The following is a 17,873-nucleotide window of genomic DNA, read 5'->3' as shown; positions in this document are numbered from 1 at the left end:
TTTTTAGTAATGAATTCAGGAAAGGCATATGGCATAAGACACCGAGCAATGGCTAATTAACAATGATGAAGGCTAATTCAGTTCCCTGGATATGAAGTGAACTGCCTAAGTTCATATGGATTTAACTGAAACAGATATGGAAAGGACAAACAGGTCAACATGAAGCCATTTAAAAGTCTTAGTGTCGAGGGCCTCCCTGGTGGCGCAGTGGTTGAGAGTCCGCCTGCCGATGCAGGGGATACGGGTTCGTGCCCCGGTCTGGGAGGATCCCATATGCCGCGGAGCGGCTGGGCCCGTGAGCCATGGCCGCTGGGCCTGCGCGTCCGGAGCCTGTGCTCCGCAACGGGGGAGGCCACAACAGTGAGAGGCCCGCATACCGCAAAAAGAAAAAAAAAAAAAAAGTCTTAGTGTCGGGGCTTCCCTGGTGGCGCAGTGGTTAAGAATCCGCCTGCCAGTGCAGGGGAACACAGGTTCGAGCCCTGGCCCGGGAAAATCCCACATGTCGCGGAGCAATGAAGCCCATGCACCACAGCTACTGAGCCTGTGCTCTAGAGCCCGCGAGCCACAACTACTGAGCCCATGCCACAACTACTGAAGCCCACATGCCTAGAGCCCGTGCTCTGCAGCAAGAGAAGCCACTGCAATGAGAAGCCCATGCACCAAAACAAAGGCTAGACCCCACTTGCTGCAACTAGAGAAAGCCCGTGTGCAGCAACGAAGACCCAACGCAGCCAAAAATAAATTAAAAAAAAAAAAGTCTTAGTGTCAAATACAGGACAACAATGCTTCCCTAAAGGACAGATCAATGAAATGTGACTCAGTTTAGTGAATAGGGAAAGGCCAGCAATTCTATATTAGGCTCATGAGTATTTACTGAGAAAATGACATTTAAAGTTATTAGAGCATTGTCAGTGGGAGAAGCCACCCCCAAAGGATGTCCCAAAGGCATGTGTGCGGTGTACACACACAGTCATTCAGAAGCTTTGTGAGTCTCCAAGAAGGCAGACACTCCACACTGGCTTGTGAATATGAATCAGGAAACCTGGCTGTGCCCACGGCCATACTGCATTGGCCATGGGACTTGCTCTGACCATGAGTTCCAGTAGCTGAAGCCTGATCATTCACCATGGGAAGAAAGGACCTCTCAAGTCTGAACTTCAACACTACGAAGTGATGGAACAGAGTCATATTAATCTGACCTGGGAGTGCTAGTGGCAGCTTCCATGCTATGCTTGGAGATAGAAGAGGGTTAGCAAAAAATACAGGAGGTAGAACGCCAATACCTCACATTTCTCTCAATTCCTTCCCATCAGAAGTTGGAAACAGCTACTAGTCAAAGCCATCTTGCCAGTGTCTCTGTGGGTACATACCTGGAAACTTTAGCTCACTGGCCAAAGATGCCAAAGTTTTAATGAATTTATTGTAAATTTGTTTCTCATTTGAATGCTATTTTCTCTGTAGATGGCATTATGTTGCTGCTACGTACAGAAAGTCCCCTTGAGTTTAGAGCTGGAAAATGTATGTTTTCCTGCATAAGAAGAACCAAATGGTTATGGACAAGAAAGATATTTGACTTTTGAATATAGTCAATAATCAGGGACTAAAGTCAAACTGAGTCAACCAGTGTTTTCTAGTCTGTTTGTGGATCCTGGCCTGCTTCAAGAGCTTATGTGTGTGTGAGTAAGTGCACTTGCACACCTGCCATCAGCCTGTCTCTGTTCCTGTCACATGATTGGCCTTGGTGTGGCTCATGAACAGAGCAGAAACTCTTTGTTTTCCTGTTACTCTGGTGCATGGCTTTCCCCCCATCACTCCCTCTTGTATCATCAACCCTTATAAAGTCCTTATATCCCTCTATATTCTCTCTACTCTCACTATCAAGTCTATTATTGGTTTTGGCCTTTTGCAATGTCTGTGGAAAGCAAAAATAATTCAGTACAAGCAAGTCTGACTTAGCTGGTCCTTTAGAAATATTTTCACGTGCTCTAGTCAAAACAGATTCTGTAATTCATGGGGTTAAATCATTAAGAGAACCAAAAATAGCTTATTTCACTGTATCATGGGCAGTCTTATCATTTTTACTTCTAGTTTCAGAGTTAGGTTTCTAAATTAGTTTAATCTACTTTGTAGCTAACCTAAACTCACCTAGGGATGTATCCAGAAGCGTCTACTGAAGTGATTTTATTTTATCTCCAGACATCTTAACCACTTGCCCAACTGATAAAAATCTCCAAAAAGTGAACAAAAAATAACAATTCAATTTGGTTATTGAATGTCTCAGAACACTAGGTTGACAATTTTTGATCCAAATGTTCGTAGCCATAACCCCCAGTAACATTGTATTATGGGCTTGTGCTCTCTAGAGCTACACTTTGGAACAAAGTGTCCAATGGCCCTTTTCAGACCCCATTTTATTTGACCTCACAGAGGTCTTTGACACTGTTGACCATACCTTCCTTTGTGAAATTCTCTGCCTACCGTTTATTTTGTAGTTTCCTTTGTGTCTTCCTCAGCACTAGTCTTTTCTTACTCAGCATACTTGCCTTGGGTAATCCCATCTATGTTTATTACGTGTTAGTCAATTTTTAGGTGATGATTTTCTAATTTATATTCCTAGCTCAGGCTGTTCTCCTGAATTTCTAAATGACCTTTCTTCTTTGGTAATGAAATTTCCAGTGAGGAAGTTGAGAGTAATAAGTTATTCTGGACATCTGATTAATCCATCACTCTTCCAAAATTCAAAACTTCTCCCCATGTTGGTACTACACTCTCAGATCTTCTTATTTTCAAAGAAGGGTGGTTTAAAATACTTTTTAAAAATTCCTCAGTCATATCATCCTATCCTTGCTACAGATAGCAATTTCACAGTTTCAGGATGTGAAGTTGGGTTAATATTAAAAGAAAAGTCAAATGAAGAAACATTTACTAACTAAATTAAATATCAAGAGATGAATAGCTTGCATGAACACGGAGAAAACATTAAAATTTTAACTTCATTATTTATGCCCTTGAAATGGAATCACTGTTTTTCGACTAGCTGGCAGAGAATTTCACTCTTTAAATGCATGGAAAATAAAGTTCAAATAATACCCATGTGTCTAGAAGTTGATTTTGGTTGAAAGCACAATTCTCTGCTGTTAGGTTTAAAACAACTGAACTGAATTTACCAACCTGAGAAGAAACCTGTCTAACTCGTTTCATATACATATTGTATTTTCTTTAAAGGTTTCAAAGCGTCAGAAAGAGAAAGAGGCTGGCCCTGCCCACCAGGAGCTGGATGATACAATAGAGGGTGCAGCCAGAGCAGTAGTTCTCAATCTTGGCTACACAGTAGAATCATCTGGGGGAACTTTTAAAAATCCTTCTGCCCAAGCTGCGCCCCAGATCAATTAAATCAGACCCGCTGGGGGTATAATCCAGGCATTAAAGCTCCCCAAGTGATTCCAGTCTGCAGCCAGGTTGAGAAATACTGATTCATAATGAGTGACTGAGGAACAGTTCGGGCCAGATGCAGTCACGTTAAAAGGCAGCATAGAGTCATTCAGAAAACAGTGGACAGAGGAGTCATGGGTAAGTATTTATAGATCAGAGTGGAAATAGATGAGGCCACATGTCCTTAGGATCCTAAACATTCTTTTTGTTTCTTTTATTTTTTAAAATTAGGGTACATCAATATTGGCAAGCAGAAAGTGAAAGTTGATATTATTGTACAGATAAATTTTTAAACTTATCAAACATTGGTTAAATACACTGAATGGTCTACCCCTTGTTCTCTCCATGACCAAATGTGACTGAGTCTGAGGTCACCTTCCTTCTGGTGGCAGCCCCTCAACCTCCTTTCAGGATGAGAACTTCACTTCACTCCACATTCCCATTTTTCCTCCATCATGGATGGTCTGTGTCAAGATGATACTCTTAAAGCTCAGCTAAGCTTTAAGTGAGAAAACAATTCTTAGTGTCTGTCTTACAGAGTTCGAACTGTAAAAAGAGAAAAAAAACTAGTTTGGGAGCCAGCCAAACCAACGAGGTACCTGCCAAACCACACCTTATCCTCCTAGATCAGCAAAAATACCATCCGCCGCCTGACTCCTCTTTACCTCACCAGTAGGAGCTTGTTCATTCCCTTATTAGGACACTGGCAGTGGCGAGGGAGACTGCTCGTGTCTGAGGCCCGGAGTGGCTTCTACAACATGTGCAGTTCATCAAAAATGAGCAGAGGGTAACAGGCACCGAGGGAGGGGACTGGAAAAATTAAATCCTCACTGTATGGGAGAAGAATCCATCTTGGTAGGCCACAATTATGGTTTTGGATTAAAAAAAAATTTTTTTTTAAGGCCAAACCAAAAAAACACAATCCTAATATATTTTTTTAATCTTTTTTTGTGTGTGTGTGGTATGCGGGCCTCTCACTGTTGTGGCCTCTCCCGTTGCGGAGCGCAGGCTCAGCGGCCATGGCTCACGGGCCCAGCCGCTCCGCGGCATGTGGGATCTTCCCGGACCGGGGCACAAACCCGTGTCTCCTGCATCGGCAGGTGGACTCTCAACCACTGTGCCACCAGGGATGCCCAGAAGGGTATTTTTGAAACTTAGTAATGAAGTCAAGAAATTTTAAGTTGAATGTTTCCAGGGTGTTGAATATGTATAATCAGTGAGTATCTGGTCTTAACCTTAAGAAGGGCTGGGCTTGGATGGTCTGTCCCAGTTCTAAGCATACACGTGAACCTACAGATATCATTTGCTTTTTTTTAATTTTTATTTTGAACCTGAAGCAAAAGAAAAGCCCTGTCCCCCCTTCTGTCTTTCTGCTTCTCACCTGTCTACAGGGGTCCCCTCTCCATGCTCTCACCCTTGTCCTACCTAGCTAACCACCTTCTTCTTTTGTTCACAATCTTCCACTGCTTAAACCAAGCTTTTTTTCTATGATGTTAGTACAACTGGGGGCAGCTTCCAAGTCAAAATGAGATGCCGTCCTGTTATGATCTGTGTCAGCAGGGCTGTCCTGTTAATCCCATCCTGTTTAGTGGCTAAGCTGTTTTCAGAGCCAACTCAGAAACTCAGATCCATCCAAACAATAATTTGAATCACAATTCTAACTTTCTAGAGTTTATAAAACACTTCCATCATGTACATGCTCTAATTTTATCTTTAGAATGCCAGTGAGGCAGACACTACTGTCATTCCTGTTTTGCAGTTGAGGAAATAGGCTCAGAGAAGCTGAGTGACTTATATTCAGAGTCAGGACATCATTATAATTTTGGACTTTTCTGATTGATGCTCTCTTCCATCTCAGAGATGTCATAGAATTGTGGTGTTCTGCTCAGATGAAGCTCTGAAGCCTACCAGAGAGAGAATAAGTCTTCAAGTTCCCCCAAGGACCTTTAAACAAAAGGTGTTTAGGCCCCTGGGAGACTGTAGGAGGCCCCAGGAATCACTTTGTCCTCTGGGGTTGGGCTGCTGCTAACAACCAACTCTGCTAAATTTGACTCTGTGTTAAAGTTGTAAGTTTAACATTTCTAAGACTAATAATCTAAATACAGTAGCCATTGTCCATTTGAAATAATAACACTGGTGACAAAAAAAGAGGAATGTACTAGACCTGCCAGCCTTGACTTTGAATGAGTGAAGCAAACATACAGATTGTTTAAAAAAAAATGAGGAAGCTTATTCAATGGTGATAACTCCCATTTGTGCAGTCCAGGCATACCTCGGAGATACTGCAGGTTCAGTTCCAGACCACCGAAATACAGCAAATACCACAATAAAACGAGATACACAAATTTGGGGGCTTACACAAATTTTGTGGCTTCCTAGTGCACGTAAAAGTTATGTTTACACTATATTGTAGTCTATTAAGTGTGCAATAGCATTATGTCTAAAAAACAATTTATGTACCTTAATTAAAAATGCCTTATTGCTAACAATGCCAAAAAATTATAATAGTAATATCAAAGATCACTGATCACAGATCTCTATAACAAATATAGTGATAATGAAAAAGTTGGAAATATTGCAAGAATTACCAAAGTGTGACACAGAGATAAGAAGTGAGCAAATGCTGTTGATTAAATGGCACGAATAGACTTGCTCAACGCAGCGTTGCCATAAACCTTCAACTTGTAAAAAATGCAGTATCTGTGAAGCTCAATAAAGCGAAGCACAATAAAATGAGATCTGCCTGTACTGACTAGGTGTCAGGCAATGGGCAGGATGCATTTCATCTAATCCTTACAGTAGCACTGAATAGACACGATGGTTCTTATTTTACAGTCTAGAGGAACAAACCGGGCACAGAGAAGTTGAGTAACTTGTCCAGGACCATACACATAGGATCTTAACTTGCATCTGGCCGGCCCCAAAGTCTGGGCTCTTGGCACAACAACGACATAGTACATTCCTTTCTTTCCAGGACTCAGTTCTCTAACTTGGACAGGGCAGGATTTAGAAGTTAAGATATGGAGAAGTTCAAAATTATTCAAATAGTTTATTTCTTTAAATTGGCATAAGAAAGCCATGTGATTATTAATAACAGTGAAATGAGAGGAGTTGCCAGTTTTATGGAAATACCCTTCCACTATGGGGGAAAGGTACACTCATTGCCTGTTTGTAGGGCCCTTAAAGCAATATGTAGTCCCCTGGGCTGGTTATTTAAGGTAGAGTCATGAAAGATCAAAGACCCTCACTAGACCACTCCTCTCACCCCGTCCAGCCCTGCTCCACCAGGAGGAGAAGCTTGCTCATCAAGCAGGATCTGATGTCATATTACAATTGCTGCCAGATTCTCCCACTCAAAGACCAGAGGTTAGAGCTGTGAAAGCACAGGCCGGGAATAACATCCGTTAAGTGTTAGCTGGAGAAAGCAAGGGAGCCACCAGGAGCCAGCTTGGAGCCAGGAGCCAGCCATTACACACCCACACAGGGAGGAAGTGGGCTAGCGAATCAACCTCTCTGGCCTCATTTTCCTCATCTGTAAAATGGAGACAATGGTGTTTAACTTGTAGTGCTGTTGAAGAATTAAATAAACTCGTATTTGTAAAGTACTAGCACAGTGCTTGGTACACTGTAAGTACTGTATGAGTGTTAACCATTATTATTATTATTATTATTATTGTTACTATTATTATTCTCTTCCTCATCATCATCATATGGGAAATAGGTTCTGCGCTTATATGTCTTCTAAGGTATGCTGCTGTTTCCAAGCTTGAAGGCGAGAACTGGGCAGAAACATTTTTCTAACTCAAGGATCTTAAACTCATTTTCATTGAGAATATTAACACCAGAGAAGGCTGAGACATGCAGAACAAATATAGGAAAAAATTCTTTTGTTGTTATTCCCTTATTCCTCCTCTGTTGACTACCCTGTCTCTGTCTTTCTTTTTTGAGCAGTGGAGTGTGGAGAGGAAGAGTAGTGGCTAAAAATGTGCAATAAATGTGCAATAAGTGGAATGCCCTTTATCTCTCATTTTCTCTGTCTCTCTCTTAGTCCATGTCACTTTTCATTAAAATGTGGATGGAAATTTACCATCAGACAGCTTTATCTTCCTATGCCAGAAAACACTCATGTCCCAGTGGAAGAGGATAATCCCCTTTTCTGTTCTTCTTTGGGGCTGGTTTAACACCCAAACTTAGTGGAGAATTGATGGTTCAGAACTCTACGCATGGAGGTTGGTTCTGAGTGTCACTGGAATGGCTTTAGACAGATGGCCTGGCACTGCCCCCATATCCTTCAGCCAGCTGGCATTTTAATTGTACTAGAAAATGATCCCACTTACTGCTTATGAATTAAACTATGCAATGTCACATTAGAGTATTTTAAATCTTTCAGCACTTGTTATGGGTTGAAGTGTGTCCTCTAAAAATGATTGGTTGGTTGATCACCTAATCCCCAGGACCTCAGAAGGTGTTCTTATTTGGAAATAAGGCATTTACAGAGGTAATCAAGTTATGATGGGTCATTAGGGTGGGCCCTCATCCAATAGGACCGGTGTCCTTATAAAAAGGAGGAAATCTGGACATAGAAACAGACATGCATGGAAGGTAGACTATGTCAAGAAACACAGAGAGAATGTCATGTGAATACAGAGGATTGGAGTGATGGATCTGCATGCCAAGGATGGTCAAACTAAGAGAAATTAGGAGAGAGGCCTGGGACAGATTCTCCCTTACAGCCCTCAGAAGGAAACAACCCTGCCTGTTAGTTTAAGGCACCCAGTATGTAGTATGTTGTTACAGCAGCCCTAGGAAAATAATACAGTACTCAATTTAAGGATCGAATGGTTCTACTTTGTTAATAATTTTTTTCGACAATTATTAGCACATTTTACTGTTTATTTAGGTGAGTGGTTCATTAAATTTAACTAGTAGCCCATCTGATTTATTAAGATGCCTTCTGTTGTAACTTATAATTTTACTCCCTCGTATGTTCAGGTTTCACCTTTGCTGTGTTCCTTTTGCTCCTCTGTTACCTGAGGATCTTGGTTTGAGATTTACCTGTAGCTCTAGGTGGGCTCATAAAACTAGACTTCTTAAGCTTCTAGGTGGAGGGAATGTTTTACAGGGTCTCCCTCCCAACCTGCAAGTCTTCAGATCTAAGAGAGTCAGATTTGTAATGCTTCCCTGGGTCAAACTGAATGTTTGAGTAAGGTCAGAAATTTAAAAATGTATACCAGGGAGGGAGAGTAAGTGGAAAATAAGTCTTTCCCATAATACTAACTAGCATAGGCCTGAGATGGTTCAATCTCTGACTTCAAGGCTGTTTCCCTTGGGGTAAGAAGAGACTGTACATACTTCCTGGGTGTCCTTCACTCACTGAGGTTAAAAAGAAAGCCCCAGTGATGCTTGAGTCTGAGGAGCTTTTGTCCTTTTGTGATCAGGAAGTATCCACTGCTCAGCAAACTCATATCAGAATACCATTTCCACATTATGCCTCTCCAGGATGCAAAAGGTTTGCTCAACTTATGGAGACCTCAGCAAACTTTAAAATGTAGAGGTAAGGGCCAGGTTTGTTGCATTTAATTCTAGGAACTCTGTATACTAATATAATGGGTCAAATTGTGTCATCTCCAAAAATATGTTGAAGTCCTGACCCACAGTACCTCAGGATGTGACCTTATTTGGAATCAAGATGTAATCAAGTTAAGATAAGGTCATGAGGGTGAGCTCCAATCCAAAATGATTCGCATCCTTATAAAAAGGAGAAATTTGGACACAGAGGCAGACAGAGGGAAGATGATGTGAAGAGAAATAGGGAGAATGTCATGTGAAGTAATGGAAGCATTGGAACTCTACTGCCGCAAACCAAGGCCCAGCTGGGGCCACCAGAATCCAGAAAAGGCCAGGAAGAGTCCTCCCCCTATAGGATTCAGAGGGAGCAGGTCCTGCAGACACCTTGATGTCAGGCTTCTATCCTCTAAAACTGTGAGACAGAGACAATGAGTTTCTGTTGTTCTAAGCCACCCAGTTTGTGGTACTTTGTTATGGCAGCCCTAGGAAATTAATACAACTCATCACAGTCACTCATGCTTTTGTGAATACCTGGAAGCTACCTCAGATTCATCCCCTAGACACCCAGTTAATGCCAATAATTATCACTGTTATTCACCCACACACACATTTTTTTGAGCACTTACTAAGTGCCAGGCACTGTGCTAACTACTTTACATATCTTTTCCTCATTTTATAGACAAATAAACTAAGAAACTCAGTGAGATTAAGTAATTAGCTAAAGGGCACATAGTTAATAAAATGATGCGACTAGGATTTGGGTCCAACTTTATCTGGATTTCAAAGTTAATATTCTTTATTTATACTCTCCTTACTTACCAAGCTTACTTAAAGATTGGTGGCATCGAAGTCTTTGGCAAACAAACCCCTACTTCTTACTACATCCTCCTTCCCATTGTGTCTGGTTTAGGCCAATTTGGAAAAGTAGTAATTTTATATTTTGCCCCAAGTCTATTTTTAGCAAATTTCTTTTAACTTTAGAGTTATCCAAAGTACAGCAGTATAGGTTATCATTTTTAGGTAGGAAGTAAATGGAGCAATGAAAATCTGAGATGAAGAGCTCCTCTGATTTTTCTAGAGTAGATGGGTTTTTTGAACACATGTCAATCACAAACTGAATTCATCTGCCTTTTGCCCCGGCATCAGTTGCTTTGTTGGTGTAAGATATCAAGCCATTTCTCTCCTGGGGTTTTTAGGAAAGGGAGTGCTCAGAGGGAAGGGGAAGGTAGAAAATTTAACACTGATTAAACATCCACTGTGGTTTACACACTTGCACATAACTAATTCTTTTAATTTTCACCAAACCTGCAAGACAGATACTATAATTTTTCCCCCCACATATGAAGAAACTTAGGCCTAGTGAAATTAAGAGACCTGCTCAAGTCACACACTTAGCAATGATAGAGATCTAAACACAGATGTGGGAGTCAGGATACCCGACTCTAGTTTTCATGTGCCAAGAATGGGACCATTTAGTGCTTTGAAAGGTGGGTCTGGTCAGTAGAAAGAGTATTGAGACACTTTTTCCCAGCCAACAGTGCTGTTTAGCTCCAGAAAGACTACCGGAGAAATGGCAGAGGTGAGCTATCAATTCATCTTTAAAGCCATCTCTTCTGTTCCAAAAGTTCAGTGTACCTAGGCCACCTTGGACCTTAATTTACTCATTAAAAAGTTGTGTGAACACCATTATTTTCAATTCAATTCTTAGACATATCAGAATAATTCATTAAGTAGCTATGGAAATTACACAAAAGCTATGAAATCATATTAAAGGTAGGTTGAAAAAATTACTTAAATTTTATGTATTTCATATACTTTTCTCGGGAAACTATGCAATGTAGTTATGAACTATGGCCTTTGGTGGGGGATTGCTGATCTGTGTAAAGAATGTTTTCACTCTTTAAAGAGGAAACGTGGCAAAATTTATTTTCTTCTTATTGGGGTGAATATAGTCCTTATTTTATTATATTATTATTTTTTTATTTTTTATTTTTTGCGGTACGCAGGCCTCTCACTTGTGGCCGCTCCCGTTGCTAAGCACAGGCTCTGGACTCACAGGCTCAGCGGCCATGGCTCACAGGCCCAGCCGCTCCGCAGCATGTGGGATCTTCCCGGACCGGGGCACGAACCCGTGTCCCCTAAATCGGCAGGCGGACTCTCAACCACTGCGCCACCAGGGAAGCCCTTATTATATTAGTTTTTATATTATCTCAGTTGCATACAAAGTGAAAGGTACAGTGATTTGGAGAATCGAGTTCTAGAAAAGGTGAGTATAGGCATTCCTTGTAAATATCAGAAAGAAGTCATGGAAATAAAAGACACGGAATGCTGATGCAGCAGGCAGAGCTAGCCTGGAAGAGGCAAATGTCTAGTGTGGGTTAGGCCCTAAATAGGAATTAATCAGCATAGAAAATATCAGCCTAAAATACCAGGCCCTAAATAGGAATATCGGGACTTGAAAGAAGCATTCTAATCAATGTCTGCATGAGATGAGGTTTACAATAAGGTTACAAAGAAAAAGTGAAAGATCAGTGAGGAAAGTACCACATTTTCTCTAGAAGTTTATTGTTTTAAACCCTTCTTAATAAAGTTATCTCCTTTACTGGTTACTTTTATTTAATGTCAGTTGTTTTTAATAAAAAGCAGTCTTAATAGCAGTGGAAATGAGTGTTTATAAATCCAGTGGGCTAGAGCAGATACTATCAGGCAAAGCATACTCCTTCACAAATTGGCTCATGAGTTAAAAACCCACCGACCACCTAGTTGCTCCCTTGATTTTACAACCAGAAAAAGTATTTAAGGGCAGAGGAAAGAGGATGACCTGACTGAGCTTCTTAAATACAAACCTAGTTACAACATCACAAACAAATGCCACTCAGATTTTCATTTGTGAAGCTGCATAATATTACAGCCCATGCAAGGATCTTTCCACAACTCTATAAAGAACAAATGGTCTCTCCAAGTTGTTCCTCTGATATTAAATTTTAATTGGGAAAAATAAGGCTATTTAATAATAACTTGCATTTGTTATGTACTTAGTTTTTCCCCGTATACTTTAATGCACGTCATTGTACTGGATGGTCTTACCACTCTGCAAGTTACACCAAGCAGGCATGAGCATCTCCATCTTAAAGCTGCGTTGCCGCGAGATGAAGTGGCTTCCTGGAAATCCCAGTGCTGATCAGTGAAGGAGCTAGACCAGAATCCAGACCCTCTGATTGCCACCTGAAAAGCCTCTCCTTAAACTTCCAGGCTGATTCCTGAGGCAGGCAGCCAGTGTGGTCAGGGTTACCAAGATTATGTAATATGTTCAGTCATTTTCAAACTTCAGTTTGCAGCTTCTGAAATCTACTTAGTAGTTTATGACTAGCTTTTTTTATTTTTATTTTTTTATTTTTTGCAGTACGCGGGCCTCTCACTGTTGTGGCCTCTCCCATTGCGGAGCACAGGCTCCGGACACGCAGGCTCAACAGCCATGGCTCACGGGCCCAGCCGCTCTGCGGCATGTGGGATCTTCCCGGACCGGGGCACGAACTCGTGTCCCCTGCATCGGCAGGCGGACTCTCAACCACTGCGCCACCAGGGAAGCCCAACTAGCATTTTTTAATGATATATAAAATATAGAAAATCAGAGGGCAAGAAACTAAATCACTATATCAAACAGATATTTGTATTCTCATGTTATTGCAGCATTGCTCACCATAGCCAAGGTATGGAAGCAAACTAAGTGTTCATCAACGGATGAATGGAGATATATATATATATATATATATATATATATATATATATATATATATATATAATATGGAATATTATAACATATATAATATATACAGAATAATATGGAATATTATTCAGCCTTTAAAAAGGACACCTGAAACTAACACAACATTGTAAATCAACTATACACCAACAAAAATTATTTTAGAAAAAGGAGGAAATTCTGCCGTTTGCAACAACATGACTGAATATGGAGGGCCTTGTGCTAAGTGAAATAAGCCAGACAGAGAAACACGAATACTGCATGGTATCACTTACATGTGGAATTTAAAAAAAAAGTTAAACTGGAATGGTGGTTGCCAAGGGTTGGAGATGGGGGAAATGGGGGGAGGCTGGTAAAAGGCTACAAACTTTTAGTTATAAGGTGAACAAAGTCTTAGGATCTAATGTATAACACAGTGACTATAGTTGATAATACAGTATTGTATAACTGAAATATGGTAAGAGAGTAGAACTTAAGTGTTCTTACCAAAAAAGAAAAAAAAGGTATGTATGAGAGGTGATGAATTTGTTAATTAACTTAATGATGGGAATCCTTTCACAATGTACAGATCTATCAGATCATCACATTGTGCATTTTAAATATATTACGATTTTATTTGTCGATTATACCTTAATAAAGCTGAAAAAAATCTACAGCACAACTTGAAAAGAAGAAAATATCAGAGGGTGTACATAGCAAGAGTGAGCACTGTTTTGTGAAGTATTTGTTTCAAATAGATCTGTGTGTGTGTGTGTATATATATGTAAAATACTGAGTCACAAAATAAACTTAAGTTTATTATACTTAAGTTTATACTTAAGTATAAATTAAAAGAAACTGGTATTTCTTTCAGAGGGTCAGAGGAAAAGAGAAAACAGGAAAGCACTGATGTGGCTAATGCTGATCGGGTGGCTGTACTGCTCGGATGGCAGCCACAGCCCTGATGAATCTGGGGATGTGCGTATGTTGGGGGATGGCTGTGCGAGGACTGAAGAAAGATTCCCGCAGTGGGTGGGAGGTTAAAAGACTAGATAATCTTGAAGCCAGAGTCTGTGTTTTGTTCCTTTTTATGTTCTTAGTGCCTAGTCCAGCAGCACTAACTGGCACAGGAAATCCTCAATGAATATTTGTTGAATGAATGCATGGAAATGAGTAAGGTTTACAGATTTTTAAAGGCTCCTCTTAAAAATTCAATTAGGCTTGGAAATGAATTCAGGCAGTCCTACATTTATGAAAAGCTTGTTTCCAAAACCTTAATTTGCAAATTGGTTTTTGGAACTTCAAACATTATTATACATGGCAGCTGGGATCTTAGGCCAGCCCACAGCTACCTTTTAAAACCCAGGATATATCTGAAGCTAGCAGCGAGAACGGAAGCTGCATTTCTACGGGATAAAGGCATCCTCGCTGGTCCAGCTAGGAATGCCAGGGGCAAACTGGCCTCCAGATGGCAGAAGAGCACCTCCCCAGCCCCCCATTCCTCTTGCCTCAGCTGGCCCTGCCTCTGCAAAGCCATTTTGGGGGGACTGGGAGGGACATGAGAAGCAGTATGAAGTGAGGGCTCATGTCAAGGATAGAAATAGGTCAAAGGTCAGGAGAGGGAAAGAGGAGTGAGCAATGCAAATTGCCTCAACCAGGAAGGAAAGACAGGCCTGTGGCCACCAGGCACTCAGCCCATGTGCTTGTGGCCAGGTGGCCAGTAAGACACATGCAAAAAAGTCGAGACCAACTCCATAAAGATTTGGTGTAGTCACCACTGCAGGAGAGATTCAGCAATATCATTTATAGAGTGCCCCATACGTGCAAAGTACAATTGCCTGTTTTTCTGCCATTCTTTCTTATTTTTTTTATCCATTAACAGTAAGTAGTCATTTCACCCTTAACCAGATAAGAGGTCCAGTAAAGTCAATCATTTAAAGCCCATCTTTGAACCCAAAAGTGAGGAAAAAATGGCCAGTTTGGTATACAAACCACAGTCACAAAAGGTACATGCCCTTTACTTTGTAACAGAGAAGGCACCTGAGTGCTCCTTGCCCAGACTGTTGACTTTTTCCTTGAACACAATTCTAACAAATAGGGCTTCCTGATAGCCTTGGCTACATCCAAACAGAGTGGAACCACGAGAATTGGATGCATTAAGAGCAATTAGGAGAGATAAAATAAATAAAAAGATAGAGGACAGCACACAATAATTGGACAATTTCTGGATGAGAGTTGTATCCACTGAGATACCACTGTTTCACAGCATGATTTAAAAAACTATATGCAGGGCTTCCCTGGTGGCGCAGTGGTTGAGAGTCCGCCTGCCGATGCAGGGGACACGGGTTCGTGCCCCGGTCCGGGAAGATCGCACATGCTGCGGAGCGCCTAGGCCCGTGAGCCATGGCCGCTGAGCCTGAGCGTCCGGAGCCTGTGCTCCGCAGCGGGAGAGGCCACAACAGTGAGAGGCCCGCGTACCATAAAAAAATAAAAATAATAAATAAACTATATTCATAGTGACAATTCGCAGCAATGGGGAAGTGTTTCAAATGTATTGTAACATCTATTTTAAAGAAGGGAAAGACATAGTTTTCATTACAATTTTTTTTTAAATTTAGCATGCTGGAAAATTGTAATGCTACATTCCCCGATAAGATTGAATAAACCAGGTATTTATTCCTAAACTTTTTACAAATCTGAACATTTTTAGGTGCACGTCTTCTGTATCTTATACAATTATGCCAATTATTGATTTCCCTGACATATTTTTAACTTAGTTTCTTCAGAAAACAGTGGGATGAACTAAATAATTTCCTATGTTTCCTTGATTCCATGGTTTACAAATTTATATACCCTTCCACATTTGTTACAAAATGTGACAAAAGCATGGCTGTTTATAAGAAACCCAAAATCTTGACTCAAGAAGACTTCACAGGGCTTTGGGAAAACGAGAAAGTAAGTGGTGAAAATATTAGACTGCAAGTGACAGAATCTCTCAGTAATCTTACCAGGAACAAATTAAACAGCACCTTGAAATCTAAAGAACTGAACAGCCAATCACAATTGCCCCTGAAAATAACATGGCTCTGGACAGGTCTTGGCACTCAGGAATCTTAATGCACCTCATAAAAGAAACACTGCCAATCTCGCTCTGTAGGTGATGAAACTGAGATAAATTATCTGATGCAAATGCAAAGGAATTTAGAGCTCATTTTGTTGGGCATCTGTTTTGGCATTTAACCTAAAACTTCTTCCAAAGCAGAAGGCACAGAAGCTTTGTGTGTTCCAATGACTCCAATGAAAAGTGTGTACTTAGATGAACTGAGTTAGATTTATCCAGTAATGGGAAAGCCAAAGAATATTTTTTTGAGCATTGGCACTGTGCTGGAAGCTGAAGGTTCAAAGTTTCAAAATAGTTCCTGCCCTCAAGTGGATTACCATATATTGCATTGGCATCCTACTAGCGTCTTTTGCTCACTTTTGGGTTCAGAGATTGGCTTTAAATGATTGACTTTACTGGACCTCTTATCTGGTTAAGGGTGAAATTATTACCTGCTGTTAATGGATAAAAAATAGGAAAGAAGGGAAGGGAGGGAAGGGAAGGGAAGGGAAGGGAAGGAACAGGCATGTTCACCCCTAACTTTAGTTCAAGGTTAATAATAGAAGGGTGGACAAAGGATATGGAGAGAAAAGCGGAGCCGAGGAGGCCTTGTGGAGGAAGGCAGTATTTGATTTGGGCCTTGAGGACAGGAAGGAAGTCAGGAACAAATGAGATAGAGCCCCTCATTCCTACTCTACTCCGCAATCACTCTCCATTGCTGACCCCACCCCTCCCCATCTCTTCCCTACCCCACCCCACCCTACCCACTCCACCAAAACTTCCTTGGAATCCTAGGTCTCCATGGAACACTTCAGAAACACCCATCTTTTTTAATGTCTCCATTTCAGAGGGGAAACTGAGGCACATAGAGTGTTCTCCACGTAGGAAAGAGAGTGAGCCAAGGAATGGAGGTGGCTTGTACATGATGAGTTTGGGGACCAGTGAGTGATCTGATTTGGCCGGAGCAGGGGGAGGTCAGAATGGGAAGGGATATTAAAGGCGGACTGTGGAGAACTTTGAGTGCCACGTTGAGGAGAGTGGGGTCTATCTTCAAAGGTGGGGGTGGGAGGACGGGAGGGGACAGGATCAGAAAGGCGACAGAGACTGAAGCCGGGACCAGATAGGAGGCAACTGTAATTGTCCAGGTGGCGGGCGATAACTGCTGAAATTCAGGAAATGAGAGAGTGATTAGAGAAGAGTGAGAGAGACATGGAGAAAGTAAACTGATAGAACTGTGGGCATGATGGAGCAGGAAGAAACTCAGAACCAGGAATTCACACACACACACACACACACACACACACACACAGCAGACTGGGCTCTTTGCCCTGCATTCCAGGCTCTGTGTTGACCAGCTGTGAACAATGGGCAAGCCCTTCACCCCATGTGCCTCAGTTTCCTCATCTGAAATGGTGGCATTAAATAAGATCGGGGTTTCTGAAGTTCCATGGAGACCTAGGATTCCAAGGAAGTTTTGGCGGAGTGGGTAGGGTGGGGTGGGGTAGAGAGGTATGGGGAGTGGGGTGGGCGTGAGCAATGGAAGGGGGGGTGACTGGGGACTGCAGCAGGGATGAGACGCTCTAGATCCAAAACCACCTATTTAATCAGAACATCTCCTTTATGTAACAGGATTCCTTGTAACAGTAAATTTGCTAAAAAAAACCCCACAAAGCCCCCCAACCAGTCTGATAACCACAGGAACATATAGATAACCTCTAACACCCCTTTGTGCTCTCACACTTGAGGGATCACACTTAGAGAAACTGGTTATCCAAGAGATCTGCTAATATAGTGGATGTGGGTCTCATTTTTAGGACCCCATTGAGTTCCTGTTTATTTGATGAGCTGTTGCACAAATGCTGGAACAAATGCAACAACTGTCATGCTGAATCGATGCCAAAACTCTCAAAAATAGGACAGATTTACTGAAAGGCCATCTGGTGTTCTTACTCTTGTGCCTTACCTTTTCCCAAGACCCAGTGAGTTTTCCAAACCTCATAAACGCCAGCGTGAAAAGGGCCCTTGCCTGCA

The 17,873-nt window shown here is 41.5% G+C and overlaps 1 protein-coding gene across 11 annotated transcripts in view; it reads right to left on the bottom strand.

Annotated features, from left to right (window-relative positions):
- The window catches only part of CALD1 (caldesmon 1), a 182,432-nt gene that overhangs the window by 49,486 nt on the left and 115,073 nt on the right, over nt 1-17,873 (bottom strand). The window lies entirely within an intron of this gene.

The sequence above is a fragment of the Mesoplodon mirus genome, assembly GCF_964341445.2.
Source record: "Mesoplodon mirus genome assembly, chromosome: 9".
Classification (NCBI taxonomy): domain Eukaryota; kingdom Metazoa; phylum Chordata; class Mammalia; order Artiodactyla; family Ziphiidae; genus Mesoplodon; species Mesoplodon mirus.
This window is presented reverse-complemented; position numbering and strand designations above follow the sequence as displayed.